This window comes from Taudactylus pleione, unplaced genomic scaffold (assembly GCF_031769625.1).
Source record: "Taudactylus pleione unplaced genomic scaffold, aTauple2 ptg000179l, whole genome shotgun sequence".
NCBI classification, from domain to species: domain Eukaryota; kingdom Metazoa; phylum Chordata; class Amphibia; order Anura; family Myobatrachidae; genus Taudactylus; species Taudactylus pleione.
Window position 1 is genome coordinate 30,178,170 of NW_028284581.1, and position 21,586 is coordinate 30,199,755.

The window sequence follows — 21,586 nt, forward strand, 5'->3', positions numbered from 1 at the left end:
AGACAAGCAATCCCAGTTTCCACAGCAACCACTGTTACTCATTATTTCTTGTGGTTCATCACTGATTATGCAGGGTTTAAACTTGCTGATAATCAGTGATAATTGCTGTTCTTTGTAGAACCACGAGTTGTTTAATAAACTATCCTTACAATGCAGGGCCGGACTAGGACTAAAAATAGGCCCTGGCATTTAAAGAGCAAACAGGCCCAACTCACGACAGCATCTGGCTCCTGGCATAGACTCCTCCCCTTACTATTCCTGGCCCCTCCCACTTCTTAGTCTATGCTCTTACAAATATAATTAATATTAGAACAACATGCAAGTACACATCATTCTCTGTATTAAAAATGTAATACCTACAACCGAGCTCATCCTGCAGGGGATTCAAACGTGCCATAGTCAGACATTACTGGTGTAGGTCACACACAAAGAAAAGGGAAGGCATTTTCCCAAATGACCAAGCCATAGCTTAGCAGTTGTACAGGATTAGATAGTGTTCACTGCAGGAATTTTTTAGGGCAGAGGTCCTGAACACAGAGGACACATCTGTGCACACCAAAGCAGAGCTGTAGCTACACATTTTAACAAAAGAGCATTTGTGACACAATCCACAGGTAAAGCAGGGAGTGGTCTTGCTGGGAAGGTGCATAACCACATAGTAGTACCCCCAATTCAAATTATGCCACACAGTAGTGCCTCTTAGTCACATTATTATTATCCTCTATTTCTATGGCGCCATAAGTGTTCCGCAGCGCCTTACAAAGTACATAAACAAATAAGTGAGCAACAAATTAAACACTGTGCACTGGAGTTCCAACTGCGAGGTACGATGTGCTGCTGAATGAGGGGTTGTCTATCCTCCCAATGATATCAGGCAAATAAAATCTCAATGTATTCAGCTCACTATCCCTGTGAAAAATGACTGTATGACAGATGTGAAATGGTGTCAATAATATGGGATTTATTGTTTTTGACACTTATAAAAACATGCATATGCGTATAAATTGTTTGGGGCTTTGTTAATCCTCCTCCTGGGGTGGGTAGGATGAATGGAGCCTATAGGGTTACTTGCTGTCCATATAGTAGATGTGGGGTGTGTGTGGAAATAGTAACTGTCTCTGTAGACAATGCAGTGTCCCGCTGCTGTCTAAGCTGGTAAAGTCACTGTATGGCTATATGTGATGGTGCCTGGGTAATCTTCAATACAGGTAGGAGACCACTGGGGCTGTGGGGCTCGGTGTCTGGACTAGTAGGTCTGAACTGTGTCCAACCCGGGTGTCCTCTAGTGAAAGGAGAGACCCCGGGATCTCAGCGTGTAGCATGACGCTGCTGTCTAAGGGGAGGGGAGAGCCAGTCTGCGGCCTCCGATGGACGTGGAAAGAATGATTTTTGGATCAGCTGTCTCCGCGCTGGAGCAATGATGAATTGCCCCGGCGCTCGTGTAGCGTTAGAATGTTAATTATCAGGGTCCGTTAAGACCCCGATAATTAACATCAAATACACCCCTAAGAGAGGGAAAGGGGTGAGGGAGAGAGAGACAGGAAGGGAGAGAGAGAGAGGGAGGAAGGGACAGGGAGGGAGACAGGGTAATGATGTGTACACACGTTGCAATTTAAAAGAAGGATTTGAACGATAACGATATCGTTACCGTAATCTTTCAAATCGTTCTTTTAAATGGTCCCTAACAACTTAACGTCAACCAGCAATATCGTCAACCAGACATGCATGCCGGTCAACTTGCTCGATTTCCCACGAATACTGGACAGGTTTATTTTCACGCTGCAATTTAAATTTGAGTTTTGACATGCCCCACTCTGCAAAATTTGAATCAGCCCCACCTGCAGCGCAACATGGTTCTGCCACGGTGTAAATTAACTTGATTATTGCTTTGCTTCCAATGCTGAACCAGCCCATAGTTTTTATTTAAATGTTGGTTTATTGTGTCACTGGGGAGATGGCCCAAGGCACTATAGCATTGGTATAGATGATCATGCAACTGGGGTGCTTACCCACAACCCCCAAATGTTCATATATGACTGAAATGTTCATACAGAATATCAGTGTTTAATACAGATGAGTGAAACAATTAGAGAAAGCTTGAGATGCTACAGATTTTGGCTGTTATGTGGGTTTCAAATCAACTGAAGTATGGAATCGTGATAAGTTTACACATAGAGGGATATTTGATTAGTGAAAATGGTACAAAATAATTTAACATTATAAACACTGTAAATCTCTTCTGCTCATGTAACAGGAAACCTGCCACTACCTGCAATGTATATGAAAATATATTGTGCTCAGGAATATATGGATGCTGACTAGAACTAGAATTGTTTGTCACCTGTTGCTACATATAAATACAGCTTTATTTTTTATGCTGTGTAAATTAATGTTATCTATTTTATTTCAGGAACAAGGTATGGGTAGCTGTCTCTTTGCTACAGAAATAAATTACCTGTTTAATCTCCATGAACTGAAAAGTTACTTTTTATTTTCTCCGAGTTGTATTTTATCTATTTTTTTATATTCATTCAGCTGCAGTATTTCTGTTTGTCTTTGATTTTTTTTTAACGATTGCTGTCCAGTGCTCCATTCCATAGATCAATAGATTGCAGTTCTCTTCTCAGAGAAAAGTAGCTGCCATGTTGAGAATAAATGTCAACATTCATTTGATATGTCATGTTGTGCTCTGGTAACATGTTCTGTTCATGGTGGTTTGTGGAAGTAAGACTCGAGCAGCAAGCTGCTATAACTGTCCCAAATGCAGTCAGTAGCACCGCACTAATTAGGTAAATATTTCAGCAATCAAGAAGTTCTCATGGAACAATAACACAGACTGAAACCAAGCATTAAATTGCTAATTATCTTAGAAATTGCAGAGGACCATCCTAATTTTAATGTTTTAAGCTGAATAACATATGGTATACAAGATAAGTCATTCATAACAAATTCTATAAACGTCTAAGCACTGCACAGCAGGGATATTAATGCAGAGTAAGAAATATTAGTATTTGTTTGTTAGCAAAAATAATGATACCCACAATTTAACAGTTTACTGCACTACTGTACTCCATGAAGCATGGAAGTGGTTTCCGGTGTATCACAGATTTTTTTGACATTATTCATGGTTACATAATAGCATGTCCTTAATAAGGATCCATCTTTCTAAATCACTCCACTGTTCTTCCCATTAGATTTGTACTTAGACACTTTAGTAACTGTGTCATTGTGTTGCACAAAGCTCAAATATGCTGCAATTCATCTTTCATCTTTTCAGCTGGCACTTTGACACATTCTCGCTACACATGTCAAATGATGAAAAGTATGCAGCTCATGCAAACTGTGTTTTGTATATGAAATTACTATGTTCACATCTCAGATTAAATGAATGCATCAGATACATCTGCTATCTGAGCAAATGTAACTGTCAGTCACTTAGTAATAAAAAAACACTCAATAGCTGAGAGCTACAAGTGATCAACCTTTTTTTATACTCAGATCACAAAAGCTTCACTGTTTACTAAAAAACAAATGAATAATTAAGAAATGGTAAGCAGGCATCCAGCCTCTCTAAGGGGGAGATTTAATAAAGCTTGGAGAGAGATAAAATTGGAGGGAAATAGCACCAACCAATCAGCTCCTAACTGTCATTTTTCAAACACTAGCTATTTATCTTCAATTTTATCTATCTCCAAACTTTATTAAATCTCCCCCTAAATTATCAAACAGCCCCAGTGTTAGACAGTCTAGATTGATTTCCAATGCAATAGGGAGACCAAAAGTATGAAATCAGCCAGTGGTGAGCACAGGGCTGGTGCCTCAATACAGAGGGGAGTCACAAAAAAACTGTGGGCCTGATTCCAAGATTTCCACAATGCTGATATTTATGCAGATCGAGCAATTGTTATCCCATGCGCATGTTTGAATGGCACACTGCACACATGCAGTGATTGGATTCCAATTACGCTCGCACAGAGCATCTACTTGCAAAGTGAGTGACAGGCAGTTAGTGTTTGGGGAAGGTAATGGGGGGTGGTTAGAAAAACGCATTTATATGCTCTTTCATTGGCATGCATATCTCCATTGCAATCTCGTTCACAGTATGAGAGCTCTCAGTGTGTAAGGAGAGTGGCAGTGTTTGTGGCAGACTTCACTCAGAAGCAGTATGACTGCCTGATCTGTGTCGATAATTGGGTAATTGACAAGCTTAGGTCCTTGAAATGGCAATATTGAGACCCCAATGGTCCCGGTTTAATGGATAGGAGTCATTAAGACACTTCTCCATTATTCCAAAATAAAAAAAATCACACCTTTACATTCTTGCAAATTTCAATGCAATACGTTGAATATGAACTGATGTCATGCTTACTTGATACCCATCTTAAAAAAAGAGTGTTTAAAACTGAAAAAAATGACCAAAAAGAGCCCGTGTTTTAAATACAAATAACACTGGTCACAAAATGTGAAACTCCAAATATCACACTTTATTTTATATTAAATAGATGCAGGAATACAAATAATTGACATTTCACTTTGCAGGGTATGTAAAAGCACTTGTCCTTTTAACAGACCTCTCTGCATATTAACCTCCTTGTAAATACACACAAACATTCACTTTGTTTAAAAATGTCAGTTTACCATTGCAAAACACAAAAGCTGGATCTGACATTAAGTAATATACAACATATAGTTGTGAAAGGGCATTAATCACTTTGATATTTATACATTTGATTTTTTTAAATAATTGAATTGAATTTTACTACTGTTTGTAAGAAAAATAAATACAAAATGGCATATGTAAAGAGAATGTGTACCCCCTGGCCATATAGCACATTTATGAAAATGTTTTACTCCTTTGTGTGAAATGATAATAGGGGACATAGCCATCCCAAAACTGAAGTCTAGGAACTAACATTGGCACACTGGGTCCACATACATCTAGCCTCCTGGCGCATTAAACAGCCCTTCTAGTCATGCCATGACATGGTGTGACTCAGTAGCGCTGAGCATCTTTCCCTGCATCTTTTTACCTTGAAATGTATCTTATTTGCACAACGGTGCAAATATATAGCACAACCAACTTCCGCTGATTAAAATGATATGCAGCATGCTTATGTTCTGTGAGTGAATGCGGGTGTATCTGCATGTGAAACACTATGCTACAGTGTTACAGTCACTGACACTGTAACATAGCATAGCTAGTGCTATCTATTTGCATCATTGCGCAAATAAGATGCATTTGAAGGTAAAAAGATGCACAAAAAGACGTTCTGTGCTACCGAGGCACACTAAGCTCCCACGTTATGTGTGGTGTGACTTGTAGTGCACGGAGCATAGATGTATGTGGGCATATCTGTATTTGAGATTGTTGGCAACATCCATACATGACCTCTTTATTTCAAACAAACTAAGGAGTCTATTTACTAAGCAGTGTTAGGAGAAGTGAAAAGTGAAGAGCAAAAAGTTATAAGGTGCCAGCCAATCAGCTCCCAACTGTCATTTTTCAAACACAGCCTGTGAGATGGCAGTTAGGAGCTGATTGGCTGGCACCTTATCACTTTTCACTCTTCACTTTTCACTTCTCCTAACACTGCTTGGTAAATAGACCCTCAACCTTCTGGCATTAACAGAAACATGACTCACACAATTAGAAATCTCCTCCCCTACAACACTTACCTCCAGTCCTGGAAACAGCAAAGGAGGTGGCATTGGAATATTACTGCCCCAATTTTTCACATACACTGTTCTACCACAGGTACCATCACTCACATTTACATCTTGTGATGTACATTCTATCAGGATTTCCCCCCATTCTCATTGTGTGTTGTGGCATTTATCACCCACCTGGGCCATCCAAACAATATCTTGAGCAATTTTTTTGCCTGGCTCCCTGTAGTCTTATCCTCTAACATCCCCACCATCATGATGGGTGATTTCAATATCCCTATTGATAGTCCACAATCTCCTTCTGTATCCTAACTACTCTCTCTAACATACTCTCTTGGCCTCTCACAGTGGACTGACTCCTCTATTCATCAGAAGGGCCACAACATTGATCATTTATTCACCAGACTAAGCTCAGTTTCACTAACACGTCTTTCATTCTCTCAGATAGCAACCTTATCACATGAAGGCTCTCCTCAATTACTTCAAACTTACAGTCACTGTAGTCTACCAAAACTTCTCAAACCTCCAGAAATATTTACACTATTAATGTTTAAATAACTTTACACCTCTCTGCAACAACTACTTTCACCAATTTCTACATTCACTTCTTCTGAGATTGCTGTATCATACCTTAGACAATTTCTATAAATAGCCCTCGATGAATTGGCTCCGGCTACACATCACACTCCGTTTCAACGTCAGTGGCGTAAATCTCGTACTCCAAAGGATATCCTCACATATAAGACTATTTATCTATCATAAGGTTCTGGACACTGCCAAGCAAACATATTTCCAATCTTTCATCTCTGCTCATATTTCTAATCTCAAGTGACTTTTTAATAAATTGAAATCACTTTTTACCCCTCCAGCACCCAACTCACCAGCTACTATCAGTGCCCAAGATATTGCTTCCTATTTTAGGAACAAGATTGATAAGATCCAAAATAAAACTTCATGCTCTTCCTCAGCCAGCGACCTGCTCAATTCCTTTCCTGAACCCTCAGGCATCATCTCCTCATTTGATCCCACAAATGAAGATGAAGTATCTACACTCTTTTCATCTTCCAACACTAATATTTCTCCTCTTGGTCCTATACCCTCACAAATCAGCAAAGACTGAGAGTTCTGACATGACACATATTTTCATTTTATTATTTACCTATATATTCGTTGCTGATAAATTAGAAACATTTGGATAAAGTCTTTTTGACACTTCAGTAAAAATCCTAGCGATATATATTCTTTGTATGAATTGAGACATTTTAAGATGGACCCAAATACTGTAGTAATAAATGTCCAAAATCAGACATATCAGCCTCATACATGCCTACACAGTATGACTAGAGACTTGTGGATTATTTAGAAAACTCATAGGCACCTTCCATGTGCATGGATTAAAACTATTGCACAAAGTCATTTAGAAAATTGAAGTTCACAATGGAAAATGTATTCTGTTTGGCAATATTAAACTACTAAAGCAAAATCAAGTAATCTAGGGTCATCTAGTCATGTGCCAAGCAAAATGTTGAGCCTTTTTACAGTTACACCCCATTACTAATGTTCCTTGACATATATGAAATTAATTAAAATATGTAAGAGACAAATGCATCTGCTCCTTATGGAGCCTGACAGACCTTATGTCATCTAAGTGTAGTGTTATGTTCTGCTTATGATGCATCCATATGCCAGCACCTACATTTATGTATCTGTTTCTCTAAATGACATTGAACTGATTTCAGCCAGACAAGAATTTGTAGCTCAACTAAAATCAGTTTCCCCATACAAATGGCATGGAGATTGGCTGAGCTGAACAGACTTGTTTGGGTCAACTCCATGTAAATTTGCTATGGGAAGAAGTTGATTATGATGGCTGTGGCAACCTTGATGCATTCACATGAGCGCACTTACAATATAATATAGTGCAATAATACAGTAAATTAGTAACCAGAGTGTAATATATACAATATATATATATATATATATATATATATATATATATGTGTGTGTACCTAATAGCTAAATGACATTTAACTGAAGGGAATCAGACAAGCATTCACATGGGCGCACTTACAATATAATATAGTGCAATAATACAGTAAATTAGTAACCAGAGTGTAATATATACAGTATATATATATATATATATATATGTATATATATGTGTGTACCTAATAGCTAAATGACATTTAACTGAAGGGAATCAGACAAGCATTCACATGGGCGCACTTACAATATAATATAGTGCAATAATACAGTAAATTAGTAACCAGAGTGTAATATATACAGTATATATATATATATATATATATATATATATATATGTGTGTGTGTACCTAATAGCTAAATGACATTTAACTGAAGGGAATCAGACAAGCCTTTACTGCTCAGCCAATAGAAAACAGTTTTGCTGCAGTGAGATGTCAATTTATGTGAAATTAGAATTATAAGCCGTCTGACCCCCTCCCTCCTCCAAACAAGAGGTGTAGAATAGGACTTGGTTCATGTCCCAAATTGAATTTATTACTTGACTCCTGAACAACACTATTGACAAATTACATGCAGTTTAGGCCCCACCATTAACTCTCTATAGGGCACTGTTCCATGGTTCTTACTGACTGGTTATTTCTCCACCTCTATTTTGCTCCGCCCTGGCTTGCTTCTCCTCCCTCACCTCCCTTAACCCTTTCCTCCTTCCTTGCCTTTCTTAGACTCATGTTAGAATACTCTCCCTGTCCTCCACTTCTTTTAACTATTCTCTCCCTTTACACTTTCTTTTTCCATTTCGCCCCTGCTCCCCACCAATCACACATTATGCTAGACCATTTTGTAACTATTCCTTTGTGACGCTCTATTACTACTGTTACTTAACGTATCTCTTCTCACCTTGTTTGTCCCTGTTTTATTACACATTGTCTATCTTGTTCTTTTTGAAAATACAGAGATTAAAAAAACAAAAAAACAGTTTTGCCACTTGGCTAAATGGCAAAGGCTTATCCAGGTCTATTCAGTTCTGAGCAATATACAAACAATTTGGGAGAAAAGTTGATGATTATGACATCTACCCAAGTGTAATGTTAAGTTATGTGTATAACAGATCTTTGCACAACAGGCACAATATGTTGTAATTCAACATTATAGTGTGCTATCTAACAGAATGTAGTGTAATGTTTTGCGTACAGTACATTTTTCATCCCTACATTATGTTTCTTATAGGCAAAAAAAATTCAGTTGAACTGAGCCAGAAAAAAAAATCTTTTGATTATACCCATTTAATTTTATGTGTCTGATGCATCTTGGCTTTGGACACATAATACATGTAGTATTTATACAATATAGTACAAGGAAACCTACCCTAGTGCAGTGTTTATTATGTGTATGACATATTTTGCATATCCACTGTATTTGACACTGTACAGAATTCTATACAAAAATAAATGTTTACATGAGTATATAAATATGTTGTCAAATAAAATACCACTGAATTGTTATCAAGAATGTCACATTAGGGTTGAAAAAATGTTAATTGGTGCATTAAAATTTTTTGAAAAAAGTGTGTGATTTACATGTACAGTATGTCATAATATTGTAAGTATGATTTTAAAAGTATTGTGCTGCTTATAATTACTGATTGATCCCTCCCCCAAGCCCTATGGTCAGAGGTATAACTAGGGTATTTGGCACCCAGGGCAAAATGAAAAAAGGCACCTCCCCCAACTGTGTGCACAGGGGGTCACAAAATGGGTGTTGCCACTTGCTACTGTACCTGACTGTATGTTAGATTAATAATAATGTGTAGTAGCTTGATATAGTTAGAATTCACAGGCTTTCACTGTAGTAGCAGGTAACTCAATTGGTAAGCTGTCTGACTGAAATGCATGAAGTGACAGGTTCAATTCCCAACTATGACTGTATTTTAAATTAAGGAGAATGTAAAGTAGCTTGATATAGTTAGAATTCACAGGTTCCCCTTGTAACAGTAGATGGCTCATTGGTAAGCTGACTGCAAAGCATGAAGTGGACAAGTTTGATTCCCTGCTATGACTGTATTTTAAAATGTGAATATCACTGAAGGGGAGGAGATATTACTGCAACTCCAGGATACACTACCCTGGCTGTGGCACCACCCTCTGCTGGGCCTGCCCTGCTTAACACCCCCTAGTTACAGTTTTTAATTAGTTGAATATTCTCACATCTTTCAGTCTTTTTAGCTAGCTATTACCTCAAATTCATTTAATTATTTAACTGAAAAACAAATACTGTCTTTTTCATGTACTCTAGGCTCCTGAAAACTTTTCTACACATAGTGACTGATTTAGAAATACTGCAAAGCATAACTATAGAAGTGAAAAGGCAACTGCAAACTTACAATCTTACTGTATATATTTATTTTGGGTTGAGCATATTTGAAGATACAATATGTCTTACTCATATTACAGTGTAGAGATATGTCTGGAATATGTATGATTAGCTTATAGATACATTTAACTAGTTGTCTAGTAAAAAACGAGGACATATGTATATGACAATCATGTATCTAGAACCTTTATTAACAGTATATGAATAGTCATAAATAATATGACCAGTGTTAAAAAAAAAAAGGAAAACACTTGTTGATGTGCAGCTTTTTGTAGTCTTTTGGCCCCTAAACAACCGAGCATGGCCGTAAGACATGCAGTCTGCCTTTGAGCCACGTGGCCTTCCTACACATGTCCAACATATGTAGGGTAGCATTGGGGAATTGGATTTACAATTAAGAACTTTTGCACAATTTGTCCCTCAACTGGTCAGAAATTGTAACTAAGGAATGGAGTGATGCATTCAAATCTTAAGGTGCGTACACACTGGGCGATAAAGTGGACGACTGAACGATAAGGATATCGTTATCGTTCAGTCGTCCACTTTATCGTCCATTTTTAACACCAAAAAGATGAACGATGACGACAACGCGCTTTCCCGCGGGTCGTTCGTCATCATCGTTCATCGGGCTGACATGCAGGCCAACCTGACGATCTCGTCAGGTTGCTGCATGTCAGGGAATGGGGGAGAGAGCCCGGCGCTGAACGATATCGTTAATGATATCGTTCTGCGGCTGTGCTCAATGTCATGAACGACATTGAGCACAGCCTGCCGGGGACACACTAGACGATATCGCTCAGGGAGCATATCGTCTAGTGTGTACCCACCATTAATGTGTTAGGTGTCAATGTAATGCTTTTAAATCTGTACTTCACTATTTCTGTATTCATTCAGCTGTTAGCATACCTAGCCCAGACTGCCACAAAACTACACAAAAAGCCCCTATTTCTTCTTGCAAATCTTACAAAGAAAGACCTACAGATGTGTCCTCATGGACTGTTGCTTCAGTCCTGCCAAATATCCCCTCTTGGCGCACCCGGTCCCAAGTCACTCGGTTGTGCAGAGCATCTTTTTCGCTCAAAATGTACGTCTTATTTGCACAAATAATACTGGAAATGATAAAACTACACTGCTGGATTACACTGATTAATTAGATGTGTGACATTTGTACGTCTGTGTGCCAATGAGTATCTGCATGCAAATGAGTCTGCATCTGTATACAAAGCTACGCTGCAGCTTTTTCTCACGCCAACTTCCATTGTGCTTCATCTATGACTTTGAATGTGTTTAAAAACTTAATTCCTGTGCAGTTAAAGTCGCAGCCCAGAGTCTGTAGTACACTTTTAGTGTTGCTTCGCTGAAAATGCAAATAACATGCAAAATTTAAATAGAAAGATAGTAAGCTACCCTTCCTAGAGAGGCTTAGTTGCACCGGGTGCTTTGTTCCATATGGTGTATTGAGGCTAGGTGTATGAGGACACATGCAGATGATATTGTTTTTGCAGCAGTTGATGTACTTTTCCAGTATGTCGGTGACTTGTTGTTAACCTTCCAAAATGTTAAATCTTTACATTACCTGTGCTGTCTTGCAGGAGAAGGCTTCTAGAGAAAAGGGCAAATCAAAATGATTTGATCATATTTACAGTATTTTTTGTTGTTTGACTGAAATACAAAGTTAAATAATATGAAATGTAGCTATATGATGTTGAATAGGCAACATGTTATAACTTACTTCCAATTTATTTTCATTTTTATTTTAACTGTGAAACACAAACTCTAATTTTGAAGTTGAACTTCAAATTGTGAATTTTAAGCATCATCAGTCACACCTACAATAGAGATGGGGGAAAAAGACAGAAATTCCCCCAGCACACTACAAAGGGCCAGCAAGAGATATGAAAGGTACATAATAATAGAATGCAAACACACATTTGCAAACAAATGGTAAGCCACCAGTCACTTCAAGGCATCTCTGCTCAGGTGGCCAACACTTCATAATAATATCCCCACTTTGGGTCATATTATTTATTTATTTATTAACAGTTTCTTATATAGCGAAGCATATTCCATTGTGCTTTACAACTGTAAACATTAATAGAACAAACTTGGGTAATAACAGACCTATATATAGGTAGGAAGGCCCTGCCTGCAAGCTTACAATCTATATTCATGTGTTTCTAAATTGAGAGCCAACACACCTACAGGTACCCCAGGATCATCCAATATGGCAATACAATGGTCAGCATCCCTCCAGCCACTGATCCAATATTTGCCTCCAAAAACAATGATACACAGAATAGAAGTGGCTGAGAATCAATTAATTGGCCCATCACATGTTCCTTACATGCAGCTGTGATGGGCAAATAAACTGGTTCTCAGCAACTTCCAACTGTATCACCTCAGGATCCTCCAAATTGGAATCCAAAAGACACTTAGAGGGGTATTCAATATGAAAGGTTAACTTCCCTGGCGAAGTTAATGTTTCATATTGGCTTTTTTTTTTGCATAAAGATAAGGTTGCGCGCTCCCGCTTATCCCTGTATTCAAAATAAAATTAACGAAAACTGGAAACTCCGAAGTTGGATTTGCGTAAAGTTACAAATTTTTCCTTAAAATGATTGTAAGACCCCCTAAAGTTGGAAAAACATGGGGGAACACTATGGGTACCCCCGTTTTAGCCTTTAATTGAAAGTAGGGGATAAAATAGCCGCAGCAGGTGTTTTTTTTCCCGACATTGAAGAAGTGATGCAGAAGAGCACTTAGGTTATTTTTCTCATTTTTTTAAGTGGTCCCATCAAATTTGGGGTACATGAAAATGGGTACTAGCATATTTTGGTGTCCCTAAAGTTATTTTTTAAAAATTCTGCATTTGTGCACCTGCCGCTATAATTCTATTCTAGAAAACATCTGTCGCATACTTGCAGAATAGCCCTGAACCTATTTCCCTATTGTTTAACAATTTTTTCCCAATTTTTTTTTCACCCCAATTTTTAAATTCATTTTTTGGGGTGTCCCTATTTTTTTTTTAAACTTTTTTTGACACAGTTCTTTTTTAAATGTCATTCCCAGGGTGCAGGCTATTTTTTTTTTAAGCCTGCACCCCTAAACCCCAATTCTGCACTTTTTTTCGACACCTATCCAATGGTGAAAACTTATCCCCATTTTTTAGCAAAGACTTTTCAAAACTGCGATAAGTCTTTGAAATTGAATACGGTGTAAAACTAAAACCAGTGATATTAACGCAAAAAAGTTAAAAAGTGCGATATTAACGCAAAAAACGATGTTATCGCACCCATATTGAATACCCCTATTAGAAGTCCATGCAAACCTTACCACAATAGAAGTAGAGATGTGTGCAGACCCCTTTATTTTGGTTTTGGGTCTAATTCATCATCATGTTTTGGTTTTGGCAAAAGCATCCTCAAGAGTATTGGGTTTAGTTTTGCTTTTGGATCTAGATTTATTTAAAAACTGATAAAAAGAGCTAAAATCATGTAACTAGAACAGTGACATACAGTGAGGTCAATGGTGGGGAGGCACACATGTGGAAGGGTCTGAGCAGGGGCATCTTAAGAGAGGAGGGGGAGTGTATGCATTCCCTGTGCAAGGCCCTCTCCTCTCTCCTTGGCGGCTGGCAGCCGACTAACATGGCTGGCCGGCCACCACAGAAGCAGTAGCCTCTGGGCACTAGAGTGTGCCCAGAGTCGACTGCACAAGCACAGAACACCAGAAAAATGGCAGCGGCAGCCATTTTCCAGTGTTCTCTGCAGCGCTGACACCCGATGCTGGACCACGGACAGGTGAGTTTTAAATATGGGTGCAGGGTGTGCAGTGCGGGGCCCCCCTGGACCCGGGGACCCAAGTGCCCCACTCACCATGCACCCATTATAGATACGCCCATGGGTCTGAGCGCTGGGAGCCTGTCTCACCCCCTACTCACTGTAACTCTCTCCTCGCTATACTAAGCTTCAGTGTCTATTGAATATCCTACCTACATCAAACTTTGTCTCTTCTCTATATCAAAACTCAGAAGCATGACAGGGAGTATAATAGGGGAGGGAGTATGACAGGGGAGATTCTGTCTCCCCTGCGCACCTCCCTAAACTTGAACCTGTTTTTATTCCTATTGTATTATTAACATTAGTAACATTAATTTCCAGTCATTGACCAACTCACAGCTCACAAAATTTGTTCCATCCATATTGACCAAAGGCTGCAGTGAGCTAGCAGGATAAACTGAGCTACAAAGCAGCAGCACTAACACATGGCAGTTTAAAAGAATATAGCACATCTATGAAAAGCAATTGTAAGTGCAGCTCACTTCATGTTCACTTCTAACAAACATCCACAAGAACCTGTTTGCACTGGATTGCAGGTGCTAGCCAGACTCTAACAAACAAACATACACAGTGACCAAGATGCCTGGAGTATTTTACATGCTTCCCACTCACTCCATTTACCTACAACTCTAACTAATGGTGACTAGTATGTAGTATTGCAGCATGAACTACAGCCGGAATGGTATTGAAATACCGGTGGAAGATCCCGACTGGGCAGGTAAGTACCCTAACCATCCTCTGTCCCCCCTACCCTTCCTTTAGTGGTGCTAACCCTAACCTTCCCCCCTAGTGCCTAACCCTAACCTTCCCCCGGGGGTGCCTAACCCTAACCCCCTCTTACCGCTCCCTAAACCTAACACTCCCGGGGGGTGCCTAACCCTAATCCCTCCCTGGGGGTGCCTAACCCTCCCCCCTAGGGTTGCCTAACCCTAATCTCTCCCCCAAGCCTTACCTTAACCCCGCTAGACTCCCAAATCCTAACCCTCCCCCTGCAGCTAACGCTAAGAGTGTCCAGTACTTACCTTTGTTCAGGCTGGCGTCCTCTGTTTTATGGCATTGGGATTAAGATAGGTGCTGGTATTTCAAAGCTTATCTTAAATCTCTTGCCGAGATTCCGATGATGGGATTGAGACTGGTGGCCTTGCGGCCGCCGGTCTCATAACTGCATTCCACTACAGCCCACACCCTCTCCATACAGTTATTGTGTAAAGTAGCACCCAAAGAGACTTAAGGATAAATTTAATAAGGTGGGATTTTTTAGAAGTGGAGTTGTTGCCCACAGCAACCAATCAGATTCTAATTAACTATCAACTAGGACCTTCTAGAAGATAATAGCTAGAATTTGACTGGTTGCTATGGGCAACATCTCCACTTCTAAAAACTCTCACTTTAATAAATTTACCCCTCACTGTATATGCAATCCAAAACATGCAAGATTCCTCTTGTTAGATCCAAGTTCCAAACTTGGCAAGAAGATCCGTGTTGTGACTTGGTTCTGCTAGGAACTCCAAAGTGATCCGAGCCTGGACTCAGTTTGACTCGAAACCCCACAGTCATATTTCCCAATCCCCATTTTTAGCTAATAAAATTTGTGAAACAACTCATAGTGCATCTAGCTCCTGATCGCCTTATACATGGTTAGTGTAATGGTTAGCATTACTGCCTCACAGCACTGAGGTCTTGGGTTCAATTCCCACCAATGTTGTATCTGTGTGGAGTTGGTATTCTCCCCGTATTTGCATGGGTTTCCTCCAGGTTCTTTGGTTTCCTCCTTAGGTTGATTGGTTTCAGACAAAAATGAACCCTTATGTATACACAGGGGCATCTTTATAATGGTGAAAAATTGGGGTCAGCAAAAAATCACTGTGAAAATGGTGGCAGCCATTTTCCCGGTGAGTCGTGCATGCACAGATAAGATGTCCCCAGGAAAAAGGCATGGACGCCATTTTCCTGGAGACCCATGCATGCGCATTAGATTCGGCCATGAAGCCAGAATCTACTGCACTCAGTGTGCTGACAGAGAAAAGGGGGTCCAAACGGAGGCTTCACACGGGCTCCTTCCTCTCTTAAAATGCCCCTGTGTATACAGTATTTGTAATGTGAATTATCAAATATTCTCTGTAGATCATTGCTGATTATAGGCGCGCTATATAAATACCAGGTAACAATAATGCTGCCACTATTGCAGCACTGGGCTAGACCAGGGGTGGATTAAGGGGGGGGGGGGTGACAAGGGCAGTCGTCCCTGGGCCCCCACACACAGAGGGGCCCCCACACAGGGTCAGTGTGACCCTGCTGAAAACAGGTGTCCAGTGACACCTGTTCCTGGATTGAGGCTCACTGGCACGATCTGCTGTTAATGTATGCAGCAGCACAGTCAGTGCCACTGCATACAGCGCAGAGTGGCTCCCGAGTCTTCTCACCGGTGCCACATGACATATTACGTCTGCAACGTTGATGGGAGCAGCTCTGCCGGGAGGAGGTCACGCCCGCACACCGTCACTCAGGTAAGTCAGTGGCAGAGGCTTTGGGGGTAGGAGGTCAGAAGGCTTAGGGGGAAGGGGGAAAGCTCCATGTGGCTTGAAGGGGCCCCCACAATTTAGTTGCCCTGGGGCCCCCACTAGCCTTAATCTGGCCCTGGGCTAGACACAATGCCTTTTTCACATGATATTCTTTCACTTTGACTGACCCACTGACAGTGAAAGTACGCAGGTGCTCTGAAATAAGCATTCTAAATGACTTTCTGTATAGTGGTAAACCAATTGGCAGACACTATCTCTCTGTGATGCAGTACATTAACAAAGCTTTTACATTACTTAAAAGAACACATTTTATGTAATTGAACCAAAATCGAACTGAATCTTTGGAGACTGGTTTTGTTTTGTTCTATTCTGCCAAAAGGCGTGAGTTTACTGTGCTGGCTTAATACATTCACAGATGTTTTAAAAGCCTGGCATAGAAGAAATGCTGTTATCCTAATGCCAATAAGCACATCCTGCTTTCATCACCATATTGAACATGTTTATCAAGGCCCAAAAGGGAAAAGGTTGTAAAAGGAGAAGTCACATTTTCTCCTCAAATTTATTTGGGAAATATCCAATGCAATGAAAAACAGAAGCAAAAAAAAAGATGTTTTGTAAGAGTAGAACTGGAAAGCAGATTGCTATTTAATTCAAATGACAACGTAAGCACATTAAATTGTAAGATTGTCTTTCTTCATTTACCCACAGCGATAACGATTGCTAATATAAAATGCAGCACTGGTGCCCACCTTCTAAATCTGTTTACACAGATATGCAGAATCCCTTCCGTTGCTATTATTGTTTTGATATTATGGGGGGAAACTTCTTCCTAAACATATATACTATACAATGTATATTATATACCACCAACCTAAAAAAAAATAGCTGGCGCTCGTGAAAAAAATTATCACAACATAAACAATTAAAAGTGTATATATTCTAATATTGTAAAAAAATAAAAAATATACATAGAAGCAGCTAATTCCAAAGAAAGACCAGTAAAAGTCTCCCCTAGATAACAATCCAAAGAGAAAAAAAATATAAATCTGTGGAATAGCGCTAAGGAAAGGAAACACTTCATCAAAAAATGTTAAAAGTATAACAGTAATGATAATAATAATAATAATAATAATAATAATAATAGTTACAATAGAAAATAAAAATCAATCTATATATTGTACCACATCAATACCAACAATGGAATCACAAATATAATATGCACATATCACTTTAAAAATAGCCTTCAATCATCAGACTAAAAAAATACTCTTTGTACAGTAATATGATAGTGAGTACTGATGGTGGTACCATGTCCACCCTTCTAATTATAGTGTGCAAAACTATACGTCCGGGTATAAATGCATTAAGCAATGATTTTAAATAAAGCAATAAGCGCCATAATATTTCTGTAAGTTAGTTCTCTATGAGGAACATGATGAGTCCCAGATAATGATGTTAATCTGCACAGTATATTCAATGAAACTTCTGACTGATGATGAAGCAATGTGAATTACCAGACTGAGCTCCAGCTTGTAAGTAGCTTCCCAGTCCAATGTCACAAAAAAAGAGAGAACAGCACTGCTGGATGGCCAATTAAATAAAATTCAATGCTTGCGGTTAGGTTAAAGGTACCAATTTAATAAGTTAATAGATGTACGTATTCTCCTGATGAAGGTGTGGGTCCTTTTCACACGGAAATGCGTTGAGCCCCATATTGGACCTTTTGGACAAGTTCCATCTTTATCCATACCAGTAGTACACAGTGGAGAATCCCTTATCACTAGTTTTTAACCGTGGACTGAACATTTATACGAGGACCTATTGCTAATGAAGTTTATACGGGGTGGCCCACCACACTAACAAATAATACCCATCACCTTAGTGGATATTAGTTGGAAAAATGTCTCTAACATACAGCACCTACAGTATTCACACAGTGCTGTTCAGAGTCCTATATACACTTATGTACGGTGTGTCCAGCTTACTGGACAATATTCACAAATAAACTTATACACTCTCATATTCAGGACTTACTATATACATTTTACTGTTTTTTACTATGATGAATAACCAGTTGTTCATATTATCTGTATTGTATTTTTATTTGTTTTAATTATGTTATCTATTAACTAAACAATTTTTTTAATTATTACATTGGTACCTTTAACCTAGCCACAAGCATTGAATTTTATTTAATTGGCCACTCACTAGCGCTGTTCTGTTTTTTAGTGACACCCTAATTTTGACCTAGCTGCTGTTTGATAAGCACCATAGTGGTTACTAGTTGAGCCTAAGTCCAATGTATATTCCGATGGCCACCCAGCTTGTTCCCGCTGCCGCTCTCTGTGCAGTGGAGATCTCCAGCAGCACTGTTGGTGATCCTTCTATTGTCTCTCCAGGAGAGACAACTTTTGAAGTAGCGATAAGATATTGTAACTATATAAAGGAGAAGTGTGGAGATAAAATCAATCCAGACACTTTGCCACAAATGCCTGACTACTTTTGCACCATATCAAGGCTTTATCATGTATATACATGAAATTTTGCTTCCTCCATTAACATATACCATACATTGAATATCTTTGAGTGTCAAACATAGTAAAATAATTATAGGATTGTATTCCCCTTGTAATAGTAAAATATGTAATGTACCAAAAATGAGATACCAAGTATTTCCAAAAACCAAGAATGTTAGGGGAAAGTATAGGAGCCAAGAACCCTAAATAAAATATCAGTTGACCATCACATAGAACAACAACAATAAGTACATTGCCCATAATAAGTGGTGCTCATGATCATGTAATTAATATTGCAATCCCCTTTCATTTTATTTTTCCATTGTCATGTAACTAGTAAATAGGAGCAATAGCACACCAGATAATATAGTACGAAAATAGAGTTCTTCTTCATCAAAGCAATACTTTTTAAGCCGAAACTCTTAAAACTAAACTTTTTTAAAACTTCTGACTTTTAAACCTAATACTTTGGTTATGTGTAATTGCACATTTTTATTATCTCTATATTTTTATCCACAATGACCAGAATTTTATTTACAAATATTTTGCTTAACAAAATCACATTATAAGATCTACAGCATAGCCACCATACATAAAAAAGACATGTTGTGGTGCCATCTACAAAATGTGTAAGGTTTAAAAAGAAAGTAGAACTGAGTTTATTTCATCATAACTGTAATATATCTTTATTGAGCACAAGAATCACTGGACACAATTGCTGATGAAACCTATAGGATTATTGTCAAAGACACAGTATTAGGGACAGGACACCTAAATGAGGACTGTCCCTGTACTATACAGCTTTGCGGCACTGCAAGTAAGGTTTTTAATTTTTCTAAGGGGTGTGGTCACACCCCTAATCAGTAATGGGCCCGGGTAGGCTCTTAACAGCACTGGTACTATGTGCTTACTTCCCACTCCAGTTTACTGCTCAAAAGTGCTCAATGTGTTGTTTGTTAATCAATGTAAAGTAAATTAACTTGAACATAAACAACACATAATTATGGAACCGCCTCCTTACACAAAAAAATGAATTTAGTAAAATAAATATACTGTAAGCAAAAAACTGTATTTATGAAATTCAACATCTTAACTTATTCTCATATTACAACCATCTTTTGAAAGCAAAGACACACAGCTCATTATATTAATGTTAGAAAAATCAGCATAAAATTAAAAATATCAATATCATAAAATCAAGTGTTTATAAATCCTTACAGAAAATATCATTGTATCTACTGTGTTTAATTGAATTTAACATTTTATTGGCATATCAATTAATGCATGAAACTATGAAGGTTTGTATATTTAGAATTCTTTTTAACTCGCAAATAAAGTTTAAAACTGAGTATAAGTAGGTGAAGCTTAATTAGAGTAAAAATGTTGAAGGACTGCATTAGGAGCCTCTTGTGTTAACAATATACACCAATAAACAAATCTTATTCTCTGTTCCTTCTAATATAAACAATTTGGAAATGATAGCTTTAAAAACTGAAGGCATTATGAAAAAAGATCTTGTACATGTTTCTGATAGATGGCAAATTCTCAATGCACATTTCTAAAGCCAAGTTATTATTAGAGATTTAGGGTATTTTGCCAACTGAAGGTAATAACAGACCTAGATATTGCAGACTTATATATGTCATTTGAGCTGTATAGAACTTAAAGAAAAGTATAACTAAAAATACAGTGTTTAAATGTGTCACATTAAGACTAGCTTATAGTTGGAATAAAGATGCTTACCTTTAGCTAGATTGATAATAAGTGCTGTATCTACAGAATGCTGTTTTATAAGAAAAATAAACTTGTATAACTGCACCCTCACCACAAATAAGTAACTGGCACCAGTGCTATAGCTTGCGCTAGCTAATACTTAGGCAGGGGTACAGCACATGGGGGTAGATGTATTAATCACCGAAGTGGCATCAGCGCACGTATGTACACTGATAACGCTTCTCCCCCATGTATGATTGGGGGCTGGGCGGTAAATGACAGGGTACTATGCGCCCCTCTAATTATCAGCGCTGCTATCTACAAGATAGCCTGGACTATGTATGAACGGTCATTTCTAAAGCAGATAAATAACCCAGGCACTGAAGAGTTAAAAAAACTTTTCAGATTTAATGCAGTTGTGTGAGGTAGTCATTCTCACTAAACAGAAATCCAAAACAAAGAATATAACAACCGCAGATTCTGAAAGTTGCTAATAAAATCGCTAACGATAGTAACAGTTTAATAAAATATTTAGTATAAATATTTAATATAAATAAAAATAAATATAAAACCAATGTAACAAATACATATATTAGTATCTCATTTCATATAAAAAAAACAATCAAGACGCTTCCTTACAGGATCTAATATTCACTGCTTATTATTTCAGTGACTTTATTCTGGGACATTTCAGTATATGGTCACAGTACCCTTCCCATTTATTGGGACTTTTTCAGTATAATATTGCTTATTATCATACAGCTGAAATAAGATACTTATATATGCATTTGCATGGTTTTATATAAACGGTCAGTTCGCCTGACCATTCCGCAATTCTGCCTGACCATTCCGCCCACTGCAGCTATCGCTATCAACAGCTGCAGCTTGGCAATGCCCTATCCCCACAGCAGGGACAGCGCTGTCCCTGCTGCGGCGACTGCTGGCTCCAAGGCTGCACGCAGGATCTCGCAAT

The 21,586-nt window shown here is 38.5% G+C and overlaps 1 protein-coding gene across 1 annotated transcript in view; it reads right to left on the minus strand.

Annotated features, from left to right (window-relative positions):
* The window catches only part of DOK6 (docking protein 6), a 355,747-nt gene that overhangs the window by 139,803 nt on the left and 194,358 nt on the right, over window positions 1-21,586 (minus strand). The gene's annotated exons all lie outside the window — the stretch shown is intronic.